The sequence below is a fragment of the Cydia strobilella genome, chromosome 18 (genome assembly GCF_947568885.1).
Source record: "Cydia strobilella chromosome 18, ilCydStro3.1, whole genome shotgun sequence".
NCBI classification, from domain to species: Eukaryota; Metazoa; Arthropoda; class Insecta; order Lepidoptera; family Tortricidae; genus Cydia; species Cydia strobilella.
Window position 1 is genome coordinate 7,630,401 of NC_086058.1, and position 20,227 is coordinate 7,650,627.

General features: G+C 36.9%; 1 protein-coding gene across 7 annotated transcripts in view; it reads right to left on the minus strand.

Moving 5' to 3' along the window:
* The window catches only part of LOC134749517 (potassium/sodium hyperpolarization-activated cyclic nucleotide-gated channel 2), a 273,523-nt gene that overhangs the window by 226,479 nt on the left and 26,817 nt on the right, over nt 1-20,227 (minus strand). The gene's annotated exons all lie outside the window — the stretch shown is intronic.

The following is a 20,227-nucleotide window of genomic DNA, read 5'->3' on the forward strand; positions in this document are numbered from 1 at the left end:
ATCAATCTTAACTTAAATAATAATTTCATAGCTTTCTAATTTCGATATTGCAGGGTAACGCTTTTAAAATAAATAAAAATCGACAAAATTCGATCAAAATTGACACTTGGCGCCCATGTTATTTCCCGTTCTTTCTTGCGAAATGTGACAGACAGCGGCAAACCGAGGGAACGGCCTTAAATCACTTTCCATCAATAATACCCAATTAAACTTTTGTATTACGTAAATACCTATTGAAAGAAACCTTTTATATCAAAAAGCTCTTAATTTAAATCCTTTAATTTAAAATATTCCTAATTGAGGCCTGAAGAGGGTTAAGTTTACCCAGACAATTACATGAATTACAGAAAGCAGCACCTATGGTGTTTTTTCTTAAACTTTACTGTTTTCGCTGTGTGTTATTAATCTGCCTAAAGGGTCCCACTGACTATCATTCATTCATCAGTTGTTCGGAACTGTCACATTTTTGTTCGAACTGACAGGCCGATATCATCCGGCGGAATGATAGTCAGTGGGCCCCTTAAAACATTATCAAGACAAGGGCTTGTCCCAGCAGTTTCAATAACGAGCGATTATAACGCTGCCCTCAACCAATGGTTCCTTGCCATCTCAACCAGCTCGATGATCGGTACGGTCGATACGGTCGGCGTCAATACGTAAACGCATAATTTAGAAATGTACTTTTGTTAAATAAGGATCGTCAGCAGCGTCGGGGTCCCCGCCGGGCTGACGAGCAATTAATCAATTATCGCGGTTCATTAGGCAAGTCAGCTTGTCACCGCAACGAGTTTTGTCACGGATTCATTTGATATTTGATGTTTTAAATATAAGTAGGTATACTCGGAACAGATAGGTACTGCAAAATGTAACATATGCTTAGTTACATTAAGTATGCGATCTCATTAGTATATTTTTCGTATTTTTGTTTTAAATCAACATTTTATTGATATTTCTATGCGTTATCTTGTAGTGAATAGAATATAGGTACTCATGTCAATAAAAATGCCTATAAGACCTAATAAATACACCTTCAGTACAGATTTTTTTAAGCACATTAGATTTAGTGCTAATCGAAGCGCATGCAAATAATACCTACACGTCTGTTCATTGGACCAATTTCATTAATTTATTTTGACTAAATTAGATACCCAACAGATCGAAACCGCTTGATCGCACTCTTAAATAAAGCGGAGATAAATGAAACGAGCCCACCAGTTTCATTCGATTTCTTTGATCCCACGGACGGCGCTTTGTCGTTAGTTTAGTATCGAAATTCGCTCCATCGAGCCCAACTCCCACATACAGGGAGAAAATACTCTAGTTACACTGTGTTCTATACTTGTCTCTCGGTTGTCGTTCGTGTATCGATTTAGTTGCGAATTCAAGCTAGCCTGAATACTAGTCGTGTTGTCGTGTTGCAGGTCGCGTTGTTTTAGTTACACCACTAAAAAGGTGTAGGTAAATGTCGTATTTTAACGTCCATCCTTAAACGAGGCGTTGAGTCTGTTCGGAAAGTGAAGCGTCGTGGCAGAAACGGGAACTAACATTATCATTTTTATATGACAATCAAACCTTTGACACCTTCTTGTCTTGTAAAATAAACCATATTTTTTTTGAGTTTTGATGAAGAACGAACAGACAACATCATAAGAAACAGCAACAGTTGTTTCAAAAAGTAGGTTTTTCTCGAAAACGCATTTTTACGTGTAGGAATAATATTATGTAAAATGCATGGGTTGCGTTCACACTAGCTTACATTATTAATAGTGTGTGAGCGTGACGTATGATCATGATATGTACCTATTGTAACAGCAGTGTTACAGGGTTAGGTTATAGACTCGTTATAAATAGCTAGTATTTTAATGCGGATCTCTAAAAATATGTTCACACGTCGCAAGTTCTTTGAAATTGACCTAGTATAAACACAAAATCATAGGTTTGGTTTCATGTTGCCTTTTTTCGGCGAGCCGCTCGTATGACATTCGACTCCTATCATAAGTGCGTTAACTAAAACAAAAGTTCTGTGTCTGATGCGTATAAAAAGGGCGTAGGTTAATTAAAATGAGGTAATACATACGTCGTCTAGTTAAAAACTTTTACTGATCGAACTTATAAATGTCGTATGTTAATGCAAAATGTATGTACATTAGATCTTTCTCTTACATTAACTTATTCATGTGAATGTTATTGTATTAAAAAAATAGACCTCCAGGAGGGCAGTCGGGATTTGGAGTTCGAACCAACTGGCCGAATTCGCGTCGTGATATTTAGCCAGAAATTAATTAATTTGTGCGTTGAATACATAAGTAGTCGTTTAGGTAATTAATGCATAGGTAGAATTTTGAAAGTGTAGTTTTAGTAAAAGTGGTATAGCTATAGTGACAATAAACTCTGCGTAGAGATTTTAAGTGTTTCAAACCTTGAGTGTTTCCTTTATAAAGTGTTATTATTTTGTAATAAAGTAAAGTGTAAATATTTTCTAATAGAGTCAGTGAAATCAGGGAGTGTACACCTTTATCTGTAATTTAGTTTAAAGAGTAATGTGTAAGAAATTAATCCTTTTATATCCTTAGGTCGTCACGTCGGGTGCTCGTTGTATATTTTTAGCTGAGTTCCGCGTGTCTCAAAGGATTAGGGAAATCGTCATGCAGTGGACGATTTGTACGTAGGACATAATAGATCTCTTCTGCGATTTTCCTGAGCTGAGCAAGCGAGCGAGCGTACGAGCGAACGAGAAGAAGATTTAGGGAGCCCTTCTGGCTACTTTCTTATCTGGAAATTCAGCTAGTATTTATTAAATTTGGTATGAAAGTGGATAAAACACCCATAAAATCACTTTTATTTTGATCTGATTGCATGAATTGAATGTTGACATTGCAATGAAGTTGTTTTGAAGGAAGAGCTTAATACCGTATACCAACACAATTCATATTTGGCTCTTTCCGACACAATTGCGAAGTTGTAGTGTCACGCATTTAATTGCTTCTTTGATCCTATTATTTGTGACAAGATAGTGAACCACAATAAAAAACTATTCAACACATACCATGTATTTTGTGCCTCACGCACACAGAAACATGTACACACACTCGAAACACACCACACCACACTTACCCATACATAGCTGACACACCACACGTTTAGTCTATATGCATACACGCACTTAGGTACACTCGGAATAAGGTCGGTGGCTGAGAGTAGCTCCTGCCGGGTGGACGCCGAAACTGGCTTTGGCCTGAAGTATCTGACGTGTCAGTGCTTCAGAAGTCTGAAGCCTATACACCACACACTAGGTACACAAGCAAGGCCTGAGTTGTTTATATCTTCTGCAACATTTCGCTCTGTAGTCCTGGGATTCAACCACTCGATATGTGCCGACCCCTGACGTCTGATGTCGTGTGTGAAGGTAGAGTGCTCTCTTTCCAATTTAAGGGGCTGCAGCACAGTGGATGTTGTAGAGTATAAATAATATTCGGAGCACCTTGTACAGATCGACAACAATCACTAACTTAGTTACAAGTACGCGAGCTGCATGTCGGTTAGGGAAGCGTAAATACTGCAGCGCGTAGATTGCATGACGTAATTTAAAAATGCATTGTGCGTAAATATATTTTTAAGAACGTCAGGAAAGTGAAGAATGTAGAAGAATGAGTAGGTGTGATGGTTTGAATATTTTTTTGGTTTAGCAAGGATTGTTTCCTGACGGTTTTGAAGGACGCGTAGACGGGCTTGTTCCATTCTCAACGTCACGCGAGGCAGGGGTGTAGGATGGCAGGGAGCCCCTGGACATTCAAAAACAAAATAATAATTTAGGTTCCCCTTTCTAGACCTACGGTCTGATATCACAAGGTCCCTGTTGCGGTCGGGTTTTACTTTCAGGTTGTTGTTGCTTCGCTCTGCGGCGGACCTTATACTTAAGTTAGAATTAAGTTAGTTATTAAATTACAACATTGTAAATCTACATGTAAAATCAGGTAATTAAGTCAACTAATTAATTTTGTTCTTTAGCCATGCTGTCTTCGGTGAGTTGCATTTTCATTTATGTAGTTAGTTATATTTAGTTTTTAATTCTCTTACGCTTACGGGTAATTTCATTGATTACGCTTACTTTGTTTTGTTTTATTACGTACATTATATGTTTTGTTTTATTACGTACAATCTAATTCAATTACGAAAACGAATTATATTTTTACTTAAGAACACGCATACGGATCCGTAATACGGACGGCATTTTAATTCATTGATGAATACGGATACGACACGGATCCGGAATACGGATTGAATTTTAATTACGAACGGCTTAGACTGACGGTTTATTTTAGGACAGTATAAACGTTATAATGCGAACAATTATTATTATTATTAGTTCTTTTGCGGTTATGTTTATTTGCAACGGCGGATGTTTTTCTGCGACAATTTTGTTTATACGTTTTATTAAATAAGGAGTTTTGAAATTAATTTATTTTTAATTTTAAATGCAACGATTTCATAACGATATTTTATCACAACGTAGAGGGTTATACAATTTGAACTAGACGATCACAAATATTTAAGGCCAATGTTTAAATAAATTATTTCTTTGAAGCATGAGGGTTAGTGCTTTTACAGTGGTGCCGTGACCAGGATTCAAGTCATTAAAAATTGAATTAATTGTATTAATTTAATTACTTGAGAACGAATCTGAGTTCTTCTTTATTAAAATATTTGCAGATAGTTTAAAATTCGTTCATTATCTAAGTAATCGTTAACAATTACCAAGATTCTTTTGGACGTGAGGGCGTATGTTCGATTATTGTGCAAATCAAAGAGTATTTATATGATTTATTAATAGTGATGAATTTTGTTTTGATTCCGGTCTAAGGAAATTGAGGGCGTAAAATCGATTCCGGTTTTGTTCAGCTTCTGTACGGATTCAAAGGTTCCTATGACTTGCTCAAAATTAAGTTAATATGAATCTCTCCAAAACGTGTTTAAATTCCTATTTAGATATCCTCACAATTTTAAAATCTTCGATTCCAAGATTGTATCGTCTATCTGAGGGCGCTCTGTAACAGCAGTGTTACAGGGTTAGGTTATAGACTCGTTATAAATAGCTAGTATTTTAATGCGGATCTCTAAAAATATGTTCACACGTCGCAAGTTCTTTGAAATTGACCTAGTATAAACACAAAATCATAGGTTTGGTTTCATGTTGCCTTTTTTCGGCGAGCCGCTCGTATGACATTCGACTCCTATCATAAGTGCGTTAACTAAAACAAAAGTTCTGTGTCTGATGCGTATAAAAAGGGCGTAGGTTAATTAAAATGAGGTAATACATACGTCGTCTAGTTAAAAACTTTTACTGATCGAACTTATAAATGTCGTATGTTAATGCAAAATGTATGTACATTAGATCTTTCTCTTACATTAACTTATTCATGTGAATGTTATTGTATTAAAAAAATAGACCTCCAGGAGGGCAGTCGGGATTTGGAGTTCGAACCAACTGGCCGAATTCGCGTCGTGATATTTAGCCAGAAATTAATTAATTTGTGCGTTGAATACATAAGTAGTCGTTTAGGTAATTAATGCATAGGTAGAATTTTGAAAGTGTAGTTTTAGTAAAAGTGGTATAGCTATAGTGACAATAAACTCTGCGTAGAGATTTTAAGTGTTTCAAACCTTGAGTGTTTCCTTTATAAAGTGTTATTATTTTGTAATAAAGTAAAGTGTAAATATTTTCTAATAGAGTCAGTGAAATCAGGGAGTGTACACCTTTATCTGTAATTTAGTTTAAAGAGTAATGTGTAAGAAATTAATCCTTTTATATCCTTAGGTCGTCACGTCGGGTGCTCGTTGTATATTTTTAGCTGAGTTCCGCGTGTCTCAAAGGATTAGGGAAATCGTCATGCAGTGGACGATTTGTACGTAGGACATAATAGATCTCTTCTGCGATTTTCCTGAGCTGAGCAAGCGAGCGAGCGTACGAGCGAACGAGAAGAAGATTTAGGGAGCCCTTCTGGCTACTTTCTTATCTGGAAATTCAGCTAGTATTTATTAAATTTGGTATGAAAGTGGATAAAACACCCATAAAATCACTTTTATTTTGATCTGATTGCATGAATTGAATGTTGACATTGCAATGAAGTTGTTTTGAAGGAAGAGCTTAATACCGTATACCAACACAATTCATATTTGGCTCTTTCCGACACAATTGCGAAGTTGTAGTGTCACGCATTTAATTGCTTCTTTGATCCTATTATTTGTGACAAGATAGTGAACCACAATAAAAAACTATTCAACACATACCATGTATTTTGTGCCTCACGCACACAGAAACATGTACACACACTCGAAACACACCACACCACACTTACCCATACATAGCTGACACACCACACGTTTAGTCTATATGCATACACGCACTTAGGTACACTCGGAATAAGGTCGGTGGCTGAGAGTAGCTCCTGCCGGGTGGACGCCGAAACTGGCTTTGGCCTGAAGTATCTGACGTGTCAGTGCTTCAGAAGTCTGAAGCCTATACACCACACACTAGGTACACAAGCAAGGCCTGAGTTGTTTATATCTTCTGCAACATTTCGCTCTGTAGTCCTGGGATTCAACCACTCGATATGTGCCGACCCCTGACGTCTGATGTCGTGTGTGAAGGTAGAGTGCTCTCTTTCCAATTTAAGGGGCTGCAGCACAGTGGATGTTGTAGAGTATAAATAATATTCGGAGCACCTTGTACAGATCGACAACAATCACTAACTTAGTTACAAGTACGCGAGCTGCATGTCGGTTAGGGAAGCGTAAATACTGCAGCGCTTAGATTGCATGACGTAATTTAAAAATGCATTGTGCGTAAATATATTTTTAAGAACGTCAGGAAAGTGAAGAATGTAGAAGAATGAGTAGGTGTGATGGTTTGAATATTTTTTTGGTTTAGCAAGGATTGTTTCCTGACGGTTTTGAAGGACGCGTAGACGGGCTTGTTCCATTCTCAACGTCACGCGAGGCAGGGGTGTAGGATGGCAGGGAGCCCCTGGACATTCAAAAACAAAATAATAATTTAGGTTCCCCTTTCTAGACCTACGGTCTGATATCACAAGGTCCCTGTTGCGGTCGGGTTTTACTTTCAGGTTGTTGTTGCTTCGCTCTGCGGCGGACCTTATACTTAAGTTAGAATTAAGTTAGTTATTAAATTACAACATTGTAAATCTACATGTAAAATCAGGTAATTAAGTCAACTAATTAATTTTGTTCTTTAGCCATGCTGTCTTCGGTGAGTTGCATTTTCATTTATGTAGTTAGTTATATTTAGTTTTTAATTCTCTTACGCTTACGGGTAATTTCATTGATTACGCTTACTTTGTTTTGTTTTATTACGTACATTATATGTTTTGTTTTATTACGTACAATCTAATTCAATTACGAAAACGAATTATATTTTTACTTAAGAACACGCATACGGATCCGTAATACGGACGGCATTTTAATTCATTGATGAATACGGATACGACACGGATCCGGAATACGGATTGAATTTTAATTACGAACGGCTTAGACTGACGGTTTATTTTAGGACAGTATAAACGTTATAATGCGAACAATTATTATTATTATTAGTTCTTTTGCGGTTATGTTTATTTGCAACGGCGGATGTTTTTCTGCGACAATTTTGTTTATACGTTTTATTAAATAAGGAGTTTTGAAATTAATTTATTTTTAATTTTAAATGCAACGATTTCATAACGATATTTTATCACAACGTAGAGGGTTATACAATTTGAACTAGACGATCACAAATATTTAAGGCCAATGTTTAAATAAATTATTTCTTTGAAGCATGAGGGTTAGTGCTTTTACACTATATATTGATATTAAATGTTTGTGTCCGAATACAGCTCACGATCCTCCGTCGGAACTCGGACCCATGCAGTTGAAACAGGCCACGAGTTTTGCTTCAACGTGGCGCTCCACCGTAACTTGACTCTAACTTAAGGGTAAGGAGTTAACCAATTTTGTTTTTAATAGTCTATGCTGCATATAGGTATCATTAAGATGACTGTGGCAACGCTCCTGCTGCAGCGTCGACACGGGCGGTGTACATGTCAATCTCCTTGTTAAAAAGACTGACGATTTTTGTTGCATCATTGCAGCACTATCGCGATTAGAATGTTCAGTCCATCACTCATTTGATCATGAAAATTGTCAGTGACATTGTCCTTGTCAACCCTGTCAAAAACAACAAGGACATTATGTTAACCAAGACCCTGAAGCCGCTGAATAAAATTAGCATTTCCACCACTGGCCTGTATTGCGCCACCTTTATCACTGTCATCCCGCACCGCTCATTTCTCCCCAGACAAAACTATCTTATTATCATAAACTTGACATTACTATCTTGACTATAGGAGCATATTATGTCACTATATATGTAGAGCACAGGCACACTTGTTTTAAGGTCGAACCATCCTTCAGTGTTGCTATAGTTTATAAACACGATGGAGGCGGCGCTGCACCGAGTATTTTATGGCTCGCCAAAAGAAACGTATTATGCATCAAGGAGCATACATTATGTATGGCAGCATGAGTAACATGCAACATGTGGCTTTACGAGATTACAATGCGGCTTTTTAATATCCCTAAAATTCAAGTAATTAGGTAACTTGTAATTGAGGTGTTATTTACTGACTCTTTTGATACAAAACAATATAAGTAGGTACTTTTTGCAAACCTCACATGCAAAAGAACAATAGAAGAAAAAGAAAAACAATAGATTTAACCTACCTTATAGATAAAACAACAATTAAATTATCGTTAAAGTGAGACAATAAATTTTCTGTGGCTATATGTGGCTAGATGCTCATAACCAGGCATTGCGAGCGAAATCCATTGAAGTACTAGGGTTGTTGTCAAGTCAAAGTACGTAATTTCAATGGATTTCGCTCGCAGTTTACGATGCCTGCTCATAACTATGTGTCAAGTTTTTCGTTCCATGCACTGTCTTTATGCATAAATGGCAACATCTGGACATCTTTGCGATCGATACTGAAGAGCTGGCCATTTTTTCCGATTGCTTAGAGAGCGCAGGCGAGAGAAATGAGCAAGGTCCCATGACAGGTTTAGCTCGTGATTCGTAACAACTTGCTTGACAACACATCCTTACATATAAATTAAAATATAGTGCAGATTAAGTATCTAATATTTCACAGATAACAGATAATCCTTGTTAACTCCCATTGCAAAAAGAGGGGTATAGTTTTATCATGTATAAATATGTGGCGTAGTTCTTAGTTACTGGTATTCGTTAGAAATGTCTGACAATGTCCAGTTAGTAAACAAGCCAAATAAAATTGACTAATTTTTGTTTACCAATGTATTGCTTCAATGCAGTTTACTTCATGTAACGGATCAATTTGTAATATTGCAATTACATGCGGGTTAATGATAAATAAAATACACCCAAATCAGGGGCGTAGCTAGATGATATGGCGCCCGGGGCAGTCACCAAATTTGCGCCCCCTGACGACTGACAAAAGTTTCCCTGCTGCTGCCTTTTGCCCATTTTGGCGCCCCCCGGTGGATGGCGCCCGGGGCACTTGCCCCCTCTGCCCCCCCCCCCCCTCGTTACGCCACTGACCCAAATGAAATCATAATAGAGCCCTAGTTATAATGTTAAACTACGGTTCTAGGAACGATTCCATAAAAATAATGTCTCCGAACCAGTATGAAATTGGAATAACACCCCAAGCTTTATTCTCGTATATCACGGGTAAACTTTCTCTCCGGGCTATAGCCCACTCTGGCCCCGATCCAGGGAAAACCAACCACGGAACACAGGTATCCAATAGAATAGTCGACAATTTAGTGTTCTCTGCTCCTGAAAGATATACGCTGTGTCTATAAATTTGTTGAAAAGAAAATGAACTGTCTGGCTAACTGTACCCGTCTAAGACTGTGGTGTGTCCCTATTTTTTTTTAGTTTTATTAATTAGATTATTGAGCCACCATTATGTGAGCCATTATGTGAAGTGAATTATTTATGATTTGCAAACCGAGTGAGGCCCTAAAGTATTCTAACGATGTAATGTACCTACTGTACTCGCAAAAATTTTAAACCTAGATTTAAAAACAAAACATGTAGGTAGTAATTTTAAATCACTACATAGTATAAAACAAAGTCGCTTCCTGATGTCTGTCTGTCCCTATGTATGCTTAGATCTTTAAAACTATGCAACGGATTTTGATGCGGTCTGTAATAGATAGAGTAATTCAAGAGGAAGGTTTATATATATAATACATCAGCATAGCACCCGTGCGAAGCCGGGGCGGGTCGCTAGTATAAGATGTAATAATCGAGTAAACCAATTCAAATTGATCTATTAATTTCTTAATAAAGCGAAAGCCGACAAAAAATTATGCAAATATTATCGTTGAGCAAACTTCCAAGTGCCGTCGTCGTCTATTATAAGATCTGCATAATCTGCCTGTGATATGCCTTCGATCTAGTCACTAAAACTCATACACATAGTTTAAACATTTTGTAATAAAAGTAAACTGTTTGAGATCAGCCCAATGGTGATTGTAGAGATCCTTAGGAAAGTTTTTCTCAATTATTTAGAAAGACAGATACGATAAGAAATTCACTAACATATTTTACGAATACCTATATACATCGTCGTGTTAAAATAAGTCAACAATACCACCCGATTCTGCACTTTTCTAACTTTCGTAGATGATTTTCTCGCGATAATTTATGTATTCGTGTCAAGTGAATCGGCCGCATTTCAACCATTTACAATATAACGTTACCAAACAACCAATTCAAGTGGTTTGATAATTAAAAACTGAATATTGGAAATCGGCTGGCATTTCACTCCATAGTTGGTAGATAACATGTTTTGGCCTCCTGCCAGTAGCTGCATCTAGGTCGTGCGATAGTTCGCCAGTATTTTTATACAATTCCACTGAGGTAGTGGGCTTTCCATCAAATTAATGACAGCTGGAATGCTATATGAAGCCAAGGGTCTCTTTGATATTCAGGCTTCCGTTGCTGCATTGCCACACCTGGATAGTTTCTGGCAACGTTTATTGTCCATATAGAAGTTATGAAGCAGTTTATATACAAAATGTGATGTAATAATTTCATCTGGGCTCGTTTCATGAAAGCTGTTGTAAGTAGTATGTAGTAAGTATACGTGTGAGTATTTTTCCAATAAGGGACAGAAGCACAGAAGTGACTAAGTAAACGGGCGAAGTATATGTTTGGATGCGCTCTTATTCTCACAACAATAAAAGATGTTTGCAATAATCGAATTTAAACTGTTGAGAGACATACTAACATTACACTGCACTGCACTGTTAGTGCTTGAGAAAGGAGACCTAGATTCTCCGAAACATGTCGCGCGAGTCACTATAACAAGTGTCTACCGTAAAATTATTTAAATAAAAGATGAGTTAGGATAATTTTGAACACCTCGCCCGATTTGCTACTTTTGTTCTGGTCTAACTGAATCGCAATTAACAAGCTACCATGATACGGGCCCCTGTCAAAGTCCGAGTATTCTAATTAATAACTTTGTCGAGCCTTAAAGGTTCAATCCGGTATTCAATTCTGTAGTTGCAAGAAAGCTTACTTTAGTTTTCAGACCTTGAAGGATTTCGCTTTACAGAACTGAATTTACGTTTCTGTTTTCTTACTTTCAGAACGCTTAAGTTGTCAACCGAAATTAAATTCAAAAACGATTTTGCCTCGGGTACACAGGGACATCTGATTATTTACGAGGTGCCGGGCGCAAAAATCATTAAAATAACGTAGTTATCTCGGACGTGGCCGACCCCATGCCCGTTTGGGAAAAGGTGACGAAAAATAACGTCAACACGGCGTAGTAGGTGTAATGGTGGGCCCGTTAACTTTTGCGAGCTTGACCCTGCACTTTCACAAATTTATCGTTTTCATTTGCTGGACCCATGAATATTTAGTTAGAAGATATTATGCGACTTTCGGTTTAAAATTTATATCTCCGTATCGCCGGCCAAGAGGGTGACCGGTGAGCCAAGTTAAGTGAGGTTTCCGACCTCATGGTAAGTAGGGGAGACCTAGGTGAGCTGAACAGTAAGTTGAAACGATGCCATTTTTGAGACATGTATAACTGTTATCGTGCTGGACTGAACGATGTTTAGCCTCGTCCAACCGTCCGCTAGTAAATACCGTTGATAATGTTTCAAACTTACCTCTGTTTTAACTCACCCCGGTCTCTCCTAGTAACTTTTCCATACATACCTAAATTTACTGTGGCTACAAAATTTACTATGACAGTACCGCTCTATCCTATTATATCCTCTTTGCTAATAGGCTATTAAAATGTATTTAGGAAAGGCGGAATATCCGGAACTACGGAAGTATTCGCTTTATAATAAAAACCCTTGCCCTATTTCTTGCGCAAAAATGCAAGTTGTTTTTTAATTCTCCTCTTCCTCCTCTCGGATTTGTGTTGTATGTGTTTCTCAAAGTATTGTCCAATGTTTATGATGTCGATTAAATGTTTTCTCTTTGTTTTCTTTCTTTCTTTCACAGCACTTCCTATTTCTATTCCCGGCTGTTAAGCAAAAATGTTTAGTTAGAATATCATGGATTAACTACCTACAATTATACTCGTCTAAGAAGTAAAAATGCAAGTTGTTTTTTAATTCTCCTCTTCCTCCTCTCGGATTTGTGTTGTATGTGTTTCTCAAAGTATTGTCCAATGTTTATGATGTTGATTAAATGTATTTTCTTTGTTTTCTTTCTTTCTTTTACAGCACTTCCTATTTCTATTCCCGGCTGGTAAGCAAAAATGTTTAGTTAGAATATCATGGATACCTACAATTATACTCGTCTAAGAAGTATATAGGTACAAGCAAACGACCGTGTTCGACATATGATATGTACAAATACACCTAAGATCGAACGCTTACCCTAACAAGATGTCCCCTTAACCTTCTCTGAAGAATAACATCGGCGGTCCCTTTCATGCACGAACTTAATCCAAGTCTTGCTATCTCTCTTCGTATTTTACACGGAGCGAACTGACGAGTGAACAGCTCCTATGCTTAATTTAATTTCGTTGGTAAATTAGACTTGATGGAGCCAGATTTTTCGTAATATTAAGACGTAGGTATTCCTTGGCTAATAACTTCTGTTAACGAGAGTTTTACTGTAGTTTAAGGGTCAATTTTTAAATGAGCATTTTTTGCTGTCCCAGGGCTATAAATCCAAATACATTGAACGAACAGTAGTATTGCTATGGATACATTTTAATTATAATTATAAGCTAATAAAAAAACATACAAATGTTCCGTTTGTATTGTTTGTGATAAAATCGAATGTTGACTGTTGATGATGCTGTTTTTGTTATGACTTAAGGACACCTCCTTAACTCTGATTTGTTTATTATCTCATCTCAATACAATATCGTCGATATACGAGACGATATATTTTGCGTTTTAAGGTTATAAATTGTATGGAGATGGCAGATATCACCGTATAACCAAGTTATGCGAAAAATATTATAGTGCGACACACCATAGTTGATTCAAAATTTTCTCCCAGTCGTCCATACATTTTATTAAAATAGTTGGTCTCTAAGACGGCTCTTTTTAAAGCTAGTTTCCCTTACTTAATAAAACATTCAAGTGTAATGACCGCCTCCGGCAGGGAGCTGTGATCATTTTATTTAATAATAATGTCACCGACTTTTTGCTGTAAAGTATTGCCGCTAGATTTTCTCGAGTTGACTGCCTTTTTCACTGAGACTGAGGTTGAATATTCTAAATTTAAATATTCTTCATTTGAGCTATTTTATTACTTAGACTAGTGTTTCTTTAATACATATTTGAACGGAAAGCGCTCTAACTTTGCAAATAACTCAATATTTTATTTTACGGAATTTATTTACGCAATATAAACATTTCTGATTTTTATAGATAAAGAAGAAACACCTAAACGTATTTTATTGAGTAAAATGTGTTATGAGCCGTCTGAACAAAAATGAATTGCTTACTTCGAAGTCAAACTCGTCCTTCGGGACTCGTGGCACGAACAGCGGGGACGGGAGACAAATATTCATTCCATACGATTTATTATCAATGCCTACTATCTACCTGGCTACCTTATATCAACTCAATTTAAAAACAGAAACATAGTATGTATTCTATAATACAACTTTTTACATTTGACGCATTGGGAAATCTTATTCGACTTATTTTTTGACAGCTTAGAAAGTGGCTATTATATTTCTAGATTTTTTTGTGAAGTGCCGAAGGAGCGTAGTGTAGGTAAATAACATGTTATCTGATATATAAAAATTTCATGGTAAAATTGTAATATTTAAATGTAACAATCTTTAGTGGAGCGTGATTTTTGTTTTTTTTTTTGCATATTGTTCCTCCTTTCGGTAGGGTTTGAAAATGACATAAGCATAACATTGTTTAAAAATTAATTATTTTAATCGCGCCTTTCAGTATCAGTGTCCTTGATAAGGAAATTGTGCCTTATAAATCCAATATTAGTAACCATGTAATCTTAGCTGTGATAAGACACCAATAATTTTATTGTTCTTCGAAAACACTTTCGACATATGTAGGTAACAAATACACGGCATTTTAACCGGGCGTTTTAGGTCACATCTAGATTGGCAAGGTCACGTGACGTCACAGGCGGATGACGTCAGCACTATTCTCACCGTCTGCAGCGACTGCAGGCTATTTTGAAGATTGTTGAATGACGCCCTTGTTTAAACTAAGTGTCTAGCTAATATTAGGCGAAGAAAACCGGGCTTTGTTGTATCAAGAGGTTTGAGCGATACGCCGCGGCCGGGCAAGGCCTCGAGATATATTGCCATATTTATATGCTAAGAAAGGTCTCTCGTTTAGTAAGATATACTTTTATAATAATGCGCAAGAACTTGTGTTCAAATTTAGACTGTACATTTCCTCGGTTTTGAAAACAAGTCAAAATAAGTAATGGTACCCGACACGATTCTTACAAATGAAATAAAAAATCTGGTTATTCCTTATCGCGAATATCGCGAATCGTTTAATAGTTGCCAACGCCATGGAGTAGATGGCGCTCGTAATCACGTTTGTTAAATAACCGCTTCTGGTGGTGATTTTTGAAGGTAAGACAAGAGGGTATACGCCCGAACGACAGTGAAAAGCAGGTTGTGTGCGAACAAATCTACGGGAAGAGTGATATTTGCATTTGGATCAATTCAAGAACTTTCTTGTGGTGCTATTACAATAATGAGTGTCTCTTGTAGATTGTAAGTAACGTATATCAGTATTCAGAGTGTGAACAGTGATCCGAGGTAATTGTTGATGGCTAATGTAAGTAAAGTTCAATCAATATTATACGAAGGGTTTCGTCCGAAGATATTAGTAATTCAGAATAATAGGGTAAACTTAGTGTGCGGAATGGGGTCGCTATAAGGGGAGGTTGGAGGCGACTATGAAGCCCAAGTAACCAGATGGATAATCAGGTGAAACTCATGTTATATGTCGGTAATAAAGTAGGACACCAGCAATCAGTTATCGTCATCTCACTAACGTCCAGGTCTCGTATAGGTATGTAGTATGTTTACATATCGTTTTCCAGTATCAGTAAAGGCATCAGCTCATTCGATAGGTTAATAAGTATAGTGAGCTTGACGACACTCCTCTCGACCCCCTAACTTTCCCCCTAAAATAAGAAATAAGCGGTTTTGACTTATATAGAATACTATTGGTGGTAATTGCTATAACTGTTTCAAACTTTAGGTATCTACGTCAAACGGTCTCTGAGAAAAACGCATTTAGCTGATTTGCAAGACCTAAGTGATCCCATAAGTGTTCCGTTCGTCAAAACAAAATTTTGCACGGAACACTAAAAATTAAATCAAAACTTACGAGTATATAGGTACTATAAGTGTTGAGGGATGATTCAAACGGAACTCGCAGGTACTTGTATTGTTACATTCAAGTAAATACATTGTCTCGTTGCGAAATTTTCATTCGAATTTAGTTTCATAACACGTTTAAGGCGTTTTGACGTTGTTACAACTACTTTGATCGGCTGAAATGAACGCCGCTACCTATATATTCATTTCAAGTATATATGTTTGTTTTGAGATTACTTTAACAGTTATTCATAAAAAATCCTTCCTTTTAGTTTTAGTAAAAATAAATGAAGTAGGTACTTATTTCTAAATATTACATGCTTGGTTATTCCAAACAGAATACCTAAAGTCTATAATTAAAACTTGCCAATCAATAATATTACGGTGCTTGAAAATGTATCTAAGACTTGATTATTATGATAATTTAGAAGAGCAAAAGTGTATATTTTAAATACTATTTGTCAACCTCAGCTTACAGGTACCCAAGGAGTCGATTACTATCATAGGTAGGTACTTTGCCAATTAAATTATCTGTTGAAATTAACGGTTCAAACAATAAATTTACCTTGCGCAACTGAAAATAAAAATAAATCCGTAATATTGAATTGGTATCTAAACAAATTCGCTACTTGTTCATTGTATTACAGAACGACAAAATCCTAATTTCTCGCAATGAATAAAACGAGACGCGTACAGAATGTTTCAGGCTCACATTATTAGCAGCGGAGCGAGGGTGTAACACCTAACTGGGTTAAACACAACAATACTCTTTGCAACTACATGCTGTATAAAGCAACAGAAACACAATCTATGTGGTTTGAAATCCACTTTGTGGTATGACCCCTGCATGGTCTTAGACTTAGTAGGTACGTTGTAATATGAGCCTTGGAGGCATGAGAATATGTTGGAATTTCAGAAGCGCATCGCGAACGAGAGCACGGCGTAGACGCCACAGAATCTCCGTGCTACGTGATGCCGAAGTTCCATTTCCTATAGTAGATATGCGATTGTGGAGCGCAGCTTTTCGACCCACGTTCATCGAGTCTTGTTACGTCGCCGTCGATTCATTGTGAATAGGCAATTGCGGTATCTGTTTTTCATGTTCTGGGTTATGGTGAAACTGTGTTGTTTATCCTACTCGAAGCTATAGGTATTTTAAATGAGTTATATTTCGATTATATTTAAATGAATTGTTTTGCAACGAAAGTATTATTAAGGCTATATGCCGATTTTTACTGCATCACATGGATGATGTCACAGTAAATTTCCTTTTTAAGTTGACTTACTGTCTTTGCCGCTTTACTGTAGCGATAGAAACTTTGAACTAGGTACGTCGGTTGTTTTATCAATTCTTAGCAATGTTTTAATTACAACCGGACTGTAACCTATATTAGTACCTGCGTGCCTGGTGTCACTAGTGTGCCTCCCTGTACAAAAACACTTTGTTTGCCTGTTTTTTTTAATTAGTAATACTAAAACTGGATTAGCAGAAAACTGTAAACAAATCTATGAACACCCAGGAAGATGTGGAAGTCTTTTATAAAAGTAATGTCAGTAGTGGGTGGAATAAGAGATTTCCGCAATTAAATTTAAATTTTTGCAGTTATTCAGAACGAGGGCACATGTAATTAAGTTCCCTCGGGCGTTCTAACGTAGTGCCCACAGCTGCAGATAACTACAACGATAAATGCATAAAACATTATTTTCAAGTGCTGAATATTTAATATAGATTTTGATTTTATGTTGCTTTGTCCCATATCCAACTCATATTAAATTCCAAAAAAACTACTGTTTACTTTTCGTCTTACACTATACATACATACCTACTTTTTTCCACCCGAAGCCAAGATACCTATACATGTGCGATATACTGAAGGCCTTTTAATATGGGAACAACCCGGAAATAACTAACAAAAAAATTGCTGTCTCATAGAAAACTTTGAGACATAAAGGAAAGCTTTTAGTTCTAAAGGCGGATTTTTAATTAGCTGGCGTAAAATGAGTTTTTTTACAATTTTTTTTTTTTATTATTATTGTTATTTTATTAATCTAATGATTTCAACATATGATTAAAAATCCGACTGTAACTCAAAGTAATGACTGAGTCGCGCAAACATTTAGTATCGCTAATTATATATTATAAGTAGGTACATATTACGACATTTTAATGTCGCTGCTCCTTTTTGGTTCGTCGAGAATGTCGAGATGAAAGTGTCGGCACGGAACTTAAGGGGCCCACTGACTATCAGTCCACCGGACGATATCGGCCTGCCTGTTAGAACAAAAATTTGACAGTTCCGAACAACTGACAGGCCGATATCGTCCGGCGGACTGATAGTCAGTGGGCCCCTTTATAGGAAAGGTGACGGCCGCTTCTCCATACAGACGTAGTCCCGATTGACCTTCCTGGATATTGACATTACGAAAAATATTTATACATAATATATATATATACTCAAAAAAAATTATATTAACCAAAGCTATGCTCCTTCGTTTGACTTTTTGATTATAATAAGTTAGTTAGGAGCGAAAAAAATGTCCATACAAATTTTTAAATGCTCCTAACTTATAATAATTATAAAATCGAAAAAAAAAATCTAACGAAGGAGCATAGTTGAGGTTGATATACATCGTGTCAAAATATTTTCAATAATTCAGAAAGGAAAATGGGGACTACCTACGTTTGTATGAAAAGGCGGTTTTAGTGCGGTAGCAGCAATTAATCTAATGAACGTTTTTGCAACTGGGCTTATAAAAATTAATAATAAATTTTATAGTTTGTCAAGCCATTTCCGTCAATAGGAAATTCAAAAAATGTAGACGCGAAGGGTTATCGTCCCATAGAAAATTTGAATTTAGCGCCTTTTTCTATTGACAAAGTTGTTTAAAATGAAACTAAAAATTTTCCATACTAAATTGTTGCCATGTTTTATCATTTTACGTCAAAAATGTGACAGTTACGTAGGAAGTGATAGTTTTCTATAATTTCTTGTCGGACTATAAGTTATCGAAATAACGGTTACAAATAAGAAGTGACTATCGCAGTAATGAACCCTGGCAGGGCTGAATGCAGAAGATTACTGATAGATTACATAATAAGGTCGGTATTTAAGTAGACATAAGACAAACTCTTTATTTCACTTACGCGAGCGGAGCCGCGGGCACGTCTAGTTAATAATAATTAGGTATAAGCATAATGTTAGCAGTGAAACATGTCAAATTCAAGGTGTCTAAACAATTTCTAATCTTTGTCTGTGAGTAGAGTATCTGTACAACAAAAAACCGGCCAAGTGCGAGTCGGACTCGCCCACCGAGGGTTCAGTACTTTTTAGTATTTGTTGTTATACCCGCTACAGAAATACATCATCTGTGAAAATTTCAACCGTCTAGCTATCACGGTTCATGAGATACAGCCTGCTGACAGACAGACGGACAGACAGACGGACAGACGGACAGCGGAGTCTTAGTAATAGGGTCCCGTTTTTACCCTTTGGGTACGGAACCCTAAAAACCTTAGCTCAATCTGTACCTACTAACTAGCTCTCGAAACCTGCATTCGAGATTAGCCTCAGGCACTTTTCCCTCAGGCCATGGTGATGCCAATTTACATACATTGAACGCCGATTAACGACAGGATCCCACTCATTCTGCTCGGAACAGGTACGGGAGAAACAAATAGGAAAAGGAATCTTATACCTTTAGAATAAAGTTCCGTGTTCTACTAGTCGTGCTAGAATTTATGGCTCTGCGCTTTGGATTTAGGCGGCGTAATTGAATATTCGCATCTCGATGGCTGGCCGTTCGGCGTTTGATGATTGTCGCGGGGACGATCACAATTTTATTGGGCCCCAAAAGGTAAACAAGTGTTAGTTAGCGAGAATAGACACGTTTAATATAGTTTTAGGCCGTTGGAATGTTATTGCTTTAGCTGCAATGCTGAAACGAAACGGTAGCCGATTTTAATTCAGTTTTCAGGTTGTGATATGCGTGTATTTCGTCAGTGAACATACGCTAGGTAGGTAATGTAAAGAATAGATATATAGGTATATTAATTTGGCTACGTAACTTAAAAAAAAGTATGAAATAAAACTCTGAAAACGGATTATATCGCGTATATTGAGTTTATAATACAACCCGACGTTTCGAACCCTTTAGAGCGTTCAGCGTTCCCCATTGACCATCACGAACGCTGTAAAGGGTTCGAAACGTCGGGATGTATTATAAATGATGGAGGATGTTTGAATGAGGATGTTTTCAGAGATTTATGTCATGAGTAATAGATAGGGGGAATTAGATATTATTTACCTTTTACTTCTTTATGTTTAAAT